The sequence below is a fragment of the Thermobia domestica genome, chromosome 4, assembly GCF_964235325.1.
Source record: "Thermobia domestica chromosome 4, izTheDome1.hap1.1, whole genome shotgun sequence".
Lineage (NCBI taxonomy): Eukaryota > Metazoa > Arthropoda > Insecta > Zygentoma > Lepismatidae > Thermobia > Thermobia domestica.
The window spans coordinates 87657246-87669051 of NC_137457.1; positions in this window are offsets into that span (position 1 = coordinate 87657246).

Below are 11806 nucleotides of genomic sequence, written 5' to 3' on the forward strand. Positions count from 1 at the left end.
ACACTTGTTTAATCTGATTTGTAAATATTTAATTTAATGCAATGTGCATCCTGATCCTCTACCTTGAAATTCTCCCATTTCTCTACATAGTTTTTGTTTTGCATGATGTATATATTCATTTAAGTCAGTTGATTCTAATACTCTCTCGTTCGATGTTTTGAAATTGCGTTCTTGTATTTCTTTATCTTTTATATAATCACAAATGAAAACAAGGTTTACTTTAACTGGATGAAATTTTAATTCTGCTTTAATTTTGTTAATATCAACTCTCCCACTTGTATCTAAAAATTGTATTGGGTCTTTATATCCTCCTGTGTTTTCAAGTTTAATAGTTTGTAAACGCTTCTTTAATGCTGTTTCTTCTAATTCTACTTTTATAGGTATACGTGTTGGTTTTGATTCTTCAATCACAGTATCTTCAAATGGAAATATCCTTTTTAATTATTTACTTTTTACTTTTGGTTCTTGTTGTTCTTGTTTTGTATTTTGAAAAATGTCTTTATTATTTTTCTTGTTTAGTTTTCTTATAAGTTGATCTTTTCTTAACGTTCTATAATTTTGTATATTAAATTTTCTCGCTTCTTGTTTAAGCTGTGTTACATTCAAGTCACTGTAGTTATCCACATTGTAGAATTGTGGTTGTATAAGGTTGTCATGTTCAATAAGTTTGTCAATATGTTCTGCTTTTCTTAATCGGGCATAACCTTTTATCCCCTTCTCCTTACATCGTCGCTTTAACTCCACTACAGTAAATCTATTATAATTACTCATCTTTCAATATATAGAAAATCCTACTACTCAATTTTTTATCTTCGCCGGATTATTTCTGTTCATTAATGTACTATTTTTACTTCCATATATCCTAATACAACACTTAACATTGTACACTCCTGCCATTGTCTACATATTACGCGTTGTATTAGAACACGACTTTGATGAGAATAACCCATCAAAGTTACATATACACATATTAAATTTAAATCATTTTTGTAAACTTACTCATCATCGTCATAATCATCACTACCATATTTATATTCATCATCACTACTCAAAACAGATGTTTTTGTTGCATTATTAATAATTATTTTTCCTTTAACAGTATTTGTTTCTCTAGTAGTGCTGCTAAGAGTTTAAGATCACGATGCATTAGTTTAAGTCTATCATGTAATAAATCAAAATGTGTTTCCATATTTATTATATACAAAACCAACAAAAATGAGATAAATTTAAAACATCTAAGAATAAAAATGAACAGGTGAATATGACTAGTGCTAAGGAAATATAAATCTTACAAACCTATATTTGATTGTGTATGTAAACATCTAGATATTGGTGGTTATAATGATGAAGACAAAATAAATTTTAGCGTGTCCGTAGGAATGTTAGATCATTTGTTCAAAAAAGCCGCTAAAGAAAACAACTCATTTCTTATACAAAACATTCTCTATGCAAACGTTATGAATTTGTCTGATGAGATGTTAGATTCACTGACTGATGAACAATGGTCGTCTATAGGTTATGATGATTATGAGGAGGAATATAACTATGATCACATTACAGAAGACTTCATACGTAAATATCTGCAGAAAGTTAATTTGAGTAAAATATGTTTATGGAAAATGTTATCAGAAGAGTTTATAAGAGAATTAGCTGATAAAGTTGATTGGGGGAATATTTCGGAAAACCAAGACTTATCACAAGACTTTATAAGAGAATTTGCAGATAGAGTTGATTGGAAAGAAGCATCGTTAAATCAAAACCTATCTGAAGAATTTATTAATGAGTTTATTGACAAAGTTAATTTTGATGCTATATCTTATAGAAGCAAATTCTCTGAAGCATTTATACGAAAACATGCAGATAGAGTTGATTGGTGGAGCTTATGTAGGACTCAGCAATTATCAGAAAACCTTATAAGATATTATACTGATAAAGTAGATTGGAAAACAATTTCAATATTCAAAATTTAACAGAAGAATTTATTGCAGAGTTCAAAGATCGCGTTTATTGGGATAACATTTCAATTTTCCAAGACCTTTCTGTAGAGTTTATATATGTATTTAGACACTTTGTGGATTGGAGATTTTTAAATAAGAGAATATCATAATAATTCTGATTTAGGTAGTATATTGAATTTAGCATTCGATGTTACAACAGATGCTTTGTTTAATGTTTAACTAATTACCTTTTATGACTTTTATATCATAAAAGTCGTAACCTTAATTATTAATAACCTTTAATCTGTTCGAGCCTTTTATGGCTATTATTCCATAAAAGACAACATTTATATTTACACTACAACATTACTCTTATCTACCCAACTATTATGTGAATCATCAAATCCTAGCCATTTAACATATACTTTATCACCTTTCTTTCTTAACACCTTTTCTACCAAGTATTCATCTTTATGTTTCGTCTTTAATAGTTCTGGTTCGTAAAATCTACCTTGCACATCTTCTTCTTCTAAATATTTAATTCTATATGTAGGTGGATTAGATGGAATAACTTCACTTGTAACAAATACTTCTGTTGACCAATTAGGTGTATATCCTTTCTCAAATAACCCTTTCGACTTGCTTATACGAGCATGATCACCTAATTTGTATTTCGGTTTAAGACGCTTATATTCTTTCTTATACACTTTCTCCAATATTGTTCACTCATTCTTCTTATTAAATTCTATAGGCTTTAAACCAATTGTTCTATGTACTCTATTATTATACTCGCTAACTAGTGTCGGTAATATATCTATTAATTTGTAATTCCCTTGTGTTGTAAACTTCTTCCACAAGTTTTGTTTAAGTTTTCTATTAAATCTCTCAACAACAGAAGCTTTCTTACCACTATAGGTTGAGTAATGATTAATCTTATTTTCAACCATAAACTTCCTAAATTCTTTATTGTAAAACTCTTTGCCTTGATCAGTTTGTAAGTTACTAGGTTTTCTCGCTCTTAATATGGATTCAAATGCTTCTGTAACATTCTTACCGCTCTTATCTTAAACAGGAATAGCAAAAGCATATTTCGAAAACACTAGCAGATACTTATAGTCTTTATTTAATTTGGAAACACCTTTTAATACTCCGCTATCCATTTCTACAAGATCAGCTTGCCAAAGATCATCGATACTTTTAATCACAACACTTAGTCTAGGATAGTTTTTCCTTCCAGGCTTATGAATTTCTTCTATAATGTCTTCTCTAATACCTTTACCTTCTTCTAGTCAATCGGGCTTTTTAACGAATTGAGACTTAGTAAACCACATACAGAACAAATACCTTTCTTAATATATCTTCCATTTTTTGTTTGTTCTATCCTAATTGTAACTTTCTTTTATATCTGTTGATTTCTTACATTTAACACAATACATTATCATTATGTATTGTATAGAAAATCAAGAAAATAATTAAAATTTATCATTACTTAATACTATACTTTTAACATTACCAAAAATATCCATATTTATTATATAGCAAACATCTTTAGGAAACCTCTCTTTCTATGTACATTATAACAAACAATAATTGCCCTTCTTCCATAGCTGAATTTTTAGTTGGTTTAATTGTAATTATATCATTCTTGTTAAAGTTAAAAGGTAAATTGTCAATCAAAGTATCACCCAAATATACATTTAGAAAGTATTTATCCAAGCTTAATACCATGTGTATTATTTTCCCATTATAGAGAAATTTGTAACCATTAGAAAGAATAAATATTCTAAAGATTGGGTCTTTAACGTTTTCAGCTCTTAATCGACATAAAAAGGGTATCGTTTCTTTTTGCATAATCAATTTTGTAGTATCCATCCTAATCTTTTGAAAATCTTCTTTCTTTATGTATGTGTCTTGTAACGTTTCTAATGCATTTTCAAATCGTTTTCTATCGTTCTCTAATTGAGCTTCTATTGACCTAAGTTGACTTACACTAACAACATCATTTAAATTCTCCAACAATTTTAATTTTTCTTCACTAATATTAACATCACCTTTTCTATCTTTAACGTTACCAAATATATCCATACTCATTTATTATAAAGAAAATGCCCATCCTAATTTTTCAAAACATTTCTTTACCATCTCTATTTGTTTTTCTTTAGTACTTCCATGTTCTAGGCGAATGTTTAAAATCAATATCAACATGAACATCGTGCTTTTTCAACAGATAATACAATACACATTTTATGTTAATAAACAATGCTCTTTTCGGATACAGTTCTTTAAAGGATTTGTATAAGTTTTCGAAGTCGTTTATAAGTGTTTCTTCCATATGTCGTAAGTTTAATGGTTTTTAATCAGTAAGGTGATAGTGTATTAAATAAACATCATCATAATATTTTGTGTATTTGTTTTTCATTAGTACTTCTAAAACATCTTTTGTTGATATTAAATCTTTTAATATATCCCTAAATTCATCATTTAACACCTTGAACACATCTTCAGGAATAATTCTATCCTGTAAAGCTTGCGAACGAGATAGCTGTAACTTAAATATTTTTGTAGTATCATACCATGTTTTTTTTGCGCAAGCAGATCTCATTCCTTCATTAGTACTGTAAACCCAACCACTCTCTACAGAACAATAATCGCAAATGTATCTACTCAAACCTTTTGTTAATGACTTACTACCACAATAACTGCATTTTAATGGTCCGGAGTTATAATTTGACAACAAGTCCTTTAAGGTAATTATTGGATATAACTTATCCAACTCTTCTTCCGTGTACAAAAATTTAGGTATACACATTTTCCATAAATCAATAACTGTGTATACCTTGTTTTTATCTCTAAAGTCTATCTTACTAACATACTGAAAATACCGATAAAAATTATAACTAACTAGTGCATCTAGTTCATCTTCTTGCTTCTGATAATAATCTAAAAATGTATTGTGTATAGCTTCCATATTTATCTTAAAACAAAATTTTTAGGAATATAAATCATAAAAGCACTTAAACTTAATCATTTTAATCATATAAATAACATTACTAAAAGAATGTCCTTCATTTAGAAGATTTAAAACCTCAACACAAAAATGACCACATATAACTGAATTAAAGTCTTGTATTAGTTCATCATTGTAAAATATGTTTTCGGTACCAAGATATTGTACCAGTTGTTTAGGAGGAACATCACCATAAGAATCTAACACGTACTTTATGTTGTTATCTTTCCAATAGCATATCCAATGAGTACCAATGTTTTCACATTTATCGAGGTTAACAACACCGCTCTCATTTACATAGGGTTTTTGTGGAAGTTCATCACTCATAAATACACCTATAAATCGTTTTATCTTTAATTCTTTAACCAACTTCTCTATATCGAAGTTGGTCAATGGTTTTAGTGTTTTGACTTCTTTGGTTTACCTGTCCCTGCTTTTCTTCCATAGCAATATTGTGTCTTTTTTGTTCTTCAAGTTCTTGTTTATTCTTCTTAGCATCCAGTACGGTTTTAGTAATCGCTGCTGCACCACCTGCTAATGTGCCAACTGCTAATAAAGCTGCTAAAATGGCTGGAATTGTAAAGATAAAACCACCCATTTTCTCTTTCTTAATCTTTTGCAATTGTGCAGTAGTTGAAGTTAAATCCATTCCTTTACCTTCTTTAATTTTCTTAGATTTATCGCTAAGTTGTTTCTTTGTTAATACATCATCAATATTTAAATCCTTTAGTTCGTTATAAGGAACACTAAAGATACAACCTTTAATAGAACACATCTTCCTATATATTTACTAGAAAATCTTGGTTTGTGAAAGTACAGTTGTTGTAGCTCCACCAAAATCAATTAAGGAATCATTCTCATCTGTTATCCTTATCTCAAAATTGTGAACCTTGTCTTTTGATATAGGGGAAAATAATGGATAATATGTTCGAAAATATACTATGTTTAAACTCGGCATCTGTTTTAAATGATGCTATAATTCCTGTTTTTCTATGTGTGCACTCAGTATTTTTAACACACATACCATCTGATATTATACAGTGAACATTAATTGTATCAAACGGATAAGACTTTGGCGGATTATCTCCAACATGTTCTATGTTTCTAGCTAAGTTTTTTTGACTAAAACCTAATACAGTATTAATGGTATCTAAGGTTATATCACAAGGTCCGCTAAATATTTTAACTCTATTTTTCTCTCTGTCCTCATTAAATTTAATATTTTTAAAAGCATCACCAGTGTATGGAAGATTTGATTTAATGTATTTTTCTAATTCTTTTAAATTATATTGACCAGGTTGAACTATAAGTTGTTTTGTACAATAGCCAGGAAAGTCACAAAATGTTAGTTTATTATTTTTTCAGTAATGTTTGGAGTTAAGTATGTTGTGTAAAACCCAACCAGTCCTATACTTAAATAGTTGCTACTGTTGTCTAATTCGTAATGGAGTTTCTTCTTTAAAACAGAAGTATCACTCGTTAACTAAAATACCTTAGCCATTTATTATATAATAAATGAACGAGTTTGATCTACCTAAAGATATTCGAAGAGAGAAAGCAATCAAGTTAATAGAGGATATCATTCAAGTGTTAGAATATAGTTTAAAGAAGAAAAAGAGAAAACTACGAATTGTTAGATATGCATACTACACTTTGATTACGTTATCGGTTATACTTTCTGCAACAACTGGGTTTATTAATATTTTTATACCTGTAACAATTTACTCAATATTAACAACGTCTCTTGCAACTGGAAGTGCTATTATAACACGTTTATCTTCTAAGTTAAACCTAAGCAAAAGAAAAGATGAATATAAAACCATTGTCACTTGTATTAACTCATTTAAAGAACAGTTAGATATGAAAATAACATTAAATGATAAAATAGATAACGAATATATAAAAGATACGTTGTTTAAGATCAGAGAACAACTTAAAGATATAAGATTATAAAATATGTTTGTAACTAGGGACTTGACGATTTTGTCTATAATAAATCAGTAGAAAAACTATTAATTGGGATGTAAAAGAAATAATAAAAGAAACAACAGCTAAGAAAAGAAATGGAGAACTTATACCTGATGATATTCGATGCCTTATAGTGGGTCCATCTGGTTGTGGTAAAACATTTCTATTATTTAACTTCTTATTAAAGCCAGGTTGGTTAAACAATAATTACTTCTATATATATTCTAAAAGCATGAATCAGCCAACGTATGAGCAGTTAAAAGATTAATTTGAAAAAGCAGAACTAAAGTTTAAGAAGCAAATAGCTACGTTCTTAAGCAGTAATGATTGTATTGTACCTATTGATGAATGTGAAGAATTCTCTATAGTTGTGTTTGATGATTACATTTTTGGAGAATCAAGACACTGTTAGAAATTACTTTACGAGAGGTAGACATAGACATTTAGACTGTTTTTATCTTGCACAGACATATTCAAAAGTAACTAAACAGCATATAAGAGATACCGTTAACTTCCTATGCATATTTAGACAAGATGATACTAATCTTATAAATGTGTATAATGAGTTTGTTTTTGGACATATATCTTATGATAAGTTTAAAGAGATATGTTCAAACTGTTGGCAAAAAGATTATGGTTTTATAGTAATCGATATGACAAGGAAGGTAAACAATGGTAAATATAGGAACAAAATAAAACACTTTATAAACGTTTGACGTTTTTTGACGTTTTAACGTGTTAACCTTTGACGTTTATTGACGTTTGGCGTTTTAACGTTTGACGTTTATTGACGTTCTTTGACGTTTATTGACGTTTATTGAGGTTTTTTCATGTTTTTACTTTTATTGACGTTTGTTCGTTTTCTATACAATAAATGGATGAGAAAGAAATTAATAAGAATATCAAGTTAAAGGAGTTCTTGAAAAAGGGCTTCAAATCTTGGAAGAAAGAAAGAGCAGGTATATTATGATAAATTTAAGACACAAGAACAACATCTAATTGATGCTATTCAATACTTGGGAAGTGAGATCGAAGAAGTAGCAGAACAAAATAAAAATCTAACAACTGAACTTGTTCCAGTTGTATATAAGACGGCTTCAATAGATCCTAGTCTACTAGAAACACATAAAAAATAACTTATGATAGTCCTGCAAGTAGTAGTGATACGCCTATAACAGGAGAAAATAAAACAAATGAGAAAACAAATTAAAGACAAAGTTGAAGGAGTAGAACCTTTAACAACAGCACAATCATTTGGTAAGATTGCAACGAAATATTATAGTAAAAGAAATGATAGTGTATTTGGAATAAGAGCTGTAGAAGAAGATGGAAAAATAATAAATAAGATAGGAAATTCTGAAGCTAAAGTGAGTGGTGATGACTTGATAATTAATGGTAAAACTTATAAAGGAACAGAAGGTCTATGGTAATTGTTAACGATGAATACTAAAAAAAACATTGAAGATTATGACGATGACGATTTTGAACAGTACAAGGAAATAATAATAGAATCAGATGCCGCCTTCCAAAAATATAATCGAGATAAAAAAGTAGCATCTAATAGAGGTTCTAAGTACATTAATATTATCAAGCCTATTTGGGATGATTATATTAAACCAAATTTACCTCCAACTCGTAAAAGGACTGGTGAAGGAATTAAACAATATACAGATATATCTAAAGAATATATATGGGTGGATGATGTGAGAAAGTTTATTGATCGGCTAATAGTTATAGATGGAGAAGAAAACGCTGGTAATAATAACTTTTATAATGAGAAAGTAGGTATAGTGAGTATGATTAACAATAAGCTTTCACAATTTATTCCTAATGATCCAAAAGGTATAGGTTATTTGATTAAGATCTTTAATACATTACCACCACGATTCTGGAATGATGAGAAGCTTGGGAAAGGACTAATGAATAAGATATTAAACATGAAGGGAATACCGGAGTTACATATTGCAGGCTTCAGATTTTGCGGGCCTTTTACGAAGCTTGAAGAAAGTTAGAAAGAGGTGATGAAGGTATTAACCCATTAGATGAGGCTTGTAAAGAACTAGATATATACTACAGAGACAATAAAGATACAGAGTCAAGACATATTGCAGATAAGGAACTAGAAACTAAAGCATGGAATAGAGCATTTAGTAGTGACGCATCAATTGGTGAATGGTTAGCTGCTTTTGGAGTTGGTACTACTATGAATGCTAAGGTTAGGTTAGGATGAGGATTATAAGTTTTTTGAATGTTTATTATGTATAATTTTTTATGCCATAAAAGCGTGGTTTCAAGACTTTCTTTATAATAAATAGATAGTGTTGAGAGTTACGAGTTACAGAGTTTTAAAGCTAACACAAGAACATTTAATAAATTGAATGAAGCTATCAAAGATATTGAGTTTGATCTCGATGTAGGAGATGGGTTCATTCATCCACACAAAGCAGATTGTCATATGACTTTTGAAGTTCTTGGTGCAGCAGTTGGAGGAACATTTGGTGCAAATGATACTATAAAACTTGTAGATAACTTCTTACCATTCTTCTTTTCTCAAATTGAGGTTAGAAAGCATGGCGTTGTTATAGATAAGATTGAGCTACCTGGAATAACATCTACAGCTATTGGAACATTAAAGATTTCCAAACCAGAAGTTGAATATTTAAAACAGGCTGGATTTGAAACAGATGATAAACTTGGCCTACGAAAGGACTTTAGCGTTTTGTACCCATTAAGATTAATTCCGGGCTTTTTATTTGATTATAAAGAGTTTATGTGGAAAGGTGGATTGAGAATAACATCTACAAAAGCTAACAACAATAACGACGTCTTGTACAAATGGGCTGGGACAGAAGCAGGTGCAACAGCTCCTCATGATGGAAAAATAACAATAAAAGGTATGGAGATAAGAATGCCTATTGTTGAATACGAATCCAATTATGAAAGCCAGTTAAAGTTGAATATTCTTAAAGAACCTAAAATCTAGTTTTCATTCCATACTTACCAATGTGTTCAAAAGGTTCTTGTAAGCTCTTTCTTGGAGTTTGATGTTACTACTCAATTTAATTCTAGACAATACGATATGACGGATTTCGTAGTTTTAATGTTCCAAACTGATAGAAGTGGCAAACAAACAGCAGTTGCAAGTAAGTTCGATAATTGTAAGGTAAAGAATATATATCTTAAGAATGGAAGGAATGAGGTATTTCCAAAAGAATCAAGAAACTTAGATATTTCTAACAGAGATTATTTTAAGATGTATGAATATTATACTGCATTTAAGAGAATAACATATGGTAATACCTACAGAGTTTATAGATAACAGACCAATGTATGTGATTAATTGTAGTAAGAGGAAGAATGTATCGGTAAACGAGAGAACAAACATAAAGATTGTAGTAGACTTTGCAGAAACTGTGGCTGCTAAAACTATATGTTATGCGATTTTAATTGGGCAAAAGAACTTTACATATGATCCTAAAAATGAGAAAGTAGTAGAGGAGTTTTAGATAGTTACATGTATTTTTTGTGACGTTTATGGAGGTTCACCATAAACATTACAAAAATCATTAAAAAGTTTTTTGTTAAAGGTAAAAATTAAAGAGCGATTATTGATTTTCTATATAATAAATGCAATGGCGAGTCATATTGAGCTTTTAAATAAACTTGGAAGTCTTGAGCAAAAACAAGTTAAGTTATTGGATTAAGAGAATTAGAATTAAATACAGAATATAAGATTGTGAAAATGGAAAAGATTAAAACTAAGTTTAGAAAGAGCATTTTAGTTGAGTGTGAGGAGTTTAAGTTCTTTCTTCCACATAGATTTACAAAACACTTAACAGATAAAATGATTGATGAAAGATGGAATAAAAATCAAATACAATGGTTTAAAAGATAATTAACCAACTGTTGAGTTATATGTGTAAATTTCAAATGAGGATCGGTTTTGTGAATCCAAAAAATAATAAAAAAGACCAAAAATATGCCGTCAGAAATAAAAAATGGAGTGGATAGAATGGATCCTCAAAAAAAAGTTCACTCTTACTAATAATTTCAATGTAATTGTGAGAAATGTGCAAACCGAAGTTCAACTACTTTTTGATATTAACGGCTGTCTATTCACCTTGAATTATGATCAGTGGACGGAGTTTAAGAAGTCATTGTTTCCTATAGAGAACGAAGTTAGCAGAAGATTCCATTATCAATAACTGAACTTGTAATTTTAAGTATGTTATAAGTGTATAAGTGCTTTTATAGTTTCATTATGAATATCCGAACTTGTAATTTTAAGTATGTTTTAAGTGTAAAAGGATTTTATAGTATCAAGTCTATAAAAACTAAGACCTTTGGATATACAGAACATAATGTCATTTGAATTTTAAAGATACATGTATAAATAAGAAAGATTATTGATTTTTTATAATTATATCCTTAGAGTTATGCAACCTACAAAACATTCTATAAATAGAAAATTTATTTGTCTATTGAGTGCCGTTTGAATTTTGAAAATCGGTTAATATCTGACGAAGTTATTACAAATTCAAAATTTCGGGAATTTTTTACGGGTTTATTTTTGAGTTTTCGGGAAAATGTTATTCTTTAGAAAAGTCTTAGAATTTATATGTAGATTATGCTAGTATTTCTTTTTCAAATTTCTGAATTTTGTTTGCAGTGTTTTAACTTATTTTCTGAAATTTGCTAACTTTTTTATTTGATGAGTTAGCACATTATTACTATGGAGGGGTAAAACTATCCTTTTAAAATATTTTGGGTAAACACTATAATATTTGGTAAGTGGGTTGGCAACACTGACTTTTTTTCTTTTTTGAACATTGATGTTTTAGCTAAATTTGCTAGCTAGGTGGGTATTTTAAGAAGTTAATCACCTACTCAATAG